Source organism: Oratosquilla oratoria, chromosome 14 (assembly GCF_046742065.1).
Source record: "Oratosquilla oratoria isolate Oo_2021 chromosome 14, ASM4674206v1, whole genome shotgun sequence".
Lineage (NCBI taxonomy): Eukaryota > Metazoa > Arthropoda > Malacostraca > Stomatopoda > Squillidae > Oratosquilla > Oratosquilla oratoria.
The window spans coordinates 44,873,603-44,876,102 of NC_134790.1; the positions used below are offsets into that span (position 1 = coordinate 44,873,603).

The following is a 2,500-nucleotide window of genomic DNA, read 5'->3' on the forward strand; positions in this document are numbered from 1 at the left end:
AGGATGAGGATGAGGATGAGGATGAAGAGAGGGAGTAAGAGTAAGAGGAGAGAAGAAGGAAGAAAGAATAGAAATGGGAAAGAAGAGGAGGAGAAGGGAAAGAGGATAAGACAATATAGAAGAAGAGGAGCAATAGGAAGAGAAGAAAGAATAGGAAAAGGAGGAGGAAGATGGTGAAGAATAGGAAAATGAGAAGGAGGAGGAAGATGGTGAAGAATATGAAAATGAGGAGGAGGAGCAGGAGGAAAGGGAGGAAAGAGTAGTAGGAAGAGGAGGAAGAACAGTAGGAAGAAGAGGAGGGGAAGGAAAAGGAAGAGGAGGAGGAGGAGGAAGGGGAAAAAGAGGAGGGAAGAATGAAGAGAAGGAGGAGGAGAAGGAAAGATAAGGAAGAAGAGGATTAGGAGGAAGAGTAGCAGGAAGAGGAGGAGGTAGAGAAACAGGAAAATTAGGAGGGTGGAGGAAAAGGAGGAGAAGGAGGAAAAGGAGGAGATGGAGGGAAAGGAGGAGAAGGAGGAGGGGGAGGAGGCGGAGGAAGAGGAAGAGGAGAAATAGGAAAAAGAGGAAAAGGAGAAGGAGGAGAGCTGGGAACGAGGAAGAAGAGGAAAAACGTGAAGAGCAGAACGTGTTGTACGAAATCTCTGTCGATATCGTTAAAGCGAATACGAGAGAACTAGGGGCATTTGGTGGGAGTAAGAGAAGGAGAGAAGAAAATAAATGGAGGAAAGGGAGAAGGAAAAGGGAGAAGCAGTGAAGGAAGAGGAAGGGTATAATGCGGAAAAATGGAGGAGGAAGAGAAAATGGAAGAGGAAGAAAAAATGGAGGAGGAAGAGAAAGTGGAGGAGGAAGAGAAAAAGCAAGAGGAAGACCAGTCTCGGAAGTTAGTGAAGGACAGAGGAGACGAGAACTGTGGAGTGAGGAGAAGGGTAGAGATGGAGGAAGAGGTGGAGGTTGGTGTTGGAGGGAGAGGTGGAGGATTGAGATGGAAGGTAGGGAAGTAGAAGTGGGTGTGGGAGGTGGAGGGAAGAGGTGGGGAGGGGGGGGGTCTGTGGAGTGGCGTGGCAGTGGGCCAGGGGCCCCATGCGGCGCGGGTAAGTGAGCTAGACTGATCGACTCGGCCCGTGGCGGAGCCCCTCGGCACCCGACGGGAGACCCCGGCGCTACACATTACCATTTTCCGCCAACCTGCCAATTTTCTTTTTTCTTTCTTTATTCCAACCTTTAATTCCCCCTTCCCTTCCCCTCCCTTCCCCTCCCTTTTCGCCCTGACCCGGCTATACCGTTTTCTGGCTCGTGCCTCTCCCTCTAGCCAGCGGTCCGGGGCAAGAGGTCCCCGACTTGAATGATATGGAAGTCCTCCTTGCTGCCGTAAGGTTTTGTAAAAATAAAAAAAGAGGAGAAATAGAAGATATATATATATATATATATATATATATATATATATATATATATATATATATATATATATATATATATATATATATATATATACATATATATATATGTGCATATATATATATATATAGGCATGTATATACATATATATATATATATATGCAGATATGTATGCATATATATATATATATATATATATATATATATATATATATATATATATATGTATATATATATACAGAGAGAGAGAGAGAGAGAGAGAGAGAGAGAGAGAGAGAGAGAGAGAGAGAGAGAGAGAGAGAGAGAGAGAGAGAGAGAGAGAGAGAGAGAGAGAGAGAGAGAGAGAGAGAGAGAAACAGAGAGATAGCCAGATACGGAAAAAGAAAGACAAAAAGAGAAACAGAGAAAGAGACAGAGACGAACACACACACACACACACACACACACACACACACACACACACACAGAAAAAGAGAAAGAAGGAAAGAGAGAACGAGAGAGAGAGAGAGAGAGAGAGAGAGAGAGAGAGAGAGAGAGAGAGAGAGAGAGAGAGAGAGAGAGAGAGAGAGAGAGAGAGAATGGAGGAGGGGGTTAGTGCTAAAGGTATGTAAGAGGACCACCGATGCTATTCTGCATCACTAGAAACCTTGACCTATACCTGGGTATTTTCCACAAAATGAAATCCCTCTCTTGTAGTGGGTGAAGGCCTTCGTGAGGAAGGATTCCTCTTGTACCGATGTTCTTGAGGGGTGCTGCTTGCGGGCGAGCGAGGAAGGTGAAGGCGGCGTCGGCGGTGTCGGGTGTCGGTGTCTGGGGGAGCCCCCCCGGAGCGCCAGGAACCGACCCGGCACGAATGGAGTCACAACAGACACCTGGGGGTCCGCAGCTTTGCACTTCGAGTCTCATTGCTCTTTCTCCTCTCGCTATCGCAACGACTTTGAATCTCTGCTTATCTGTCTGTCTGTCTTCGTTTTTTTCTGCCTGCCTGGCTGTCTTTGTATCTCTTTGTATGTCTGTCTGTCATTGTATGCATGTCTTTCTGCATGTCTGTCTGCTTGCATGTCTATTTGTCTGTCTCTCTATCTTTATCAGTTTGCCTGCCTGTGTG

General features: G+C 46.0%; 1 protein-coding gene across 1 annotated transcript in view; it reads right to left on the bottom strand.

The window, feature by feature from the left end:
- Window positions 1-2,500, bottom strand: part of ss (aryl hydrocarbon receptor spineless) — a 527,312-nt gene that overhangs the window by 227,598 nt on the left and 297,214 nt on the right. The gene's annotated exons all lie outside the window — the stretch shown is intronic.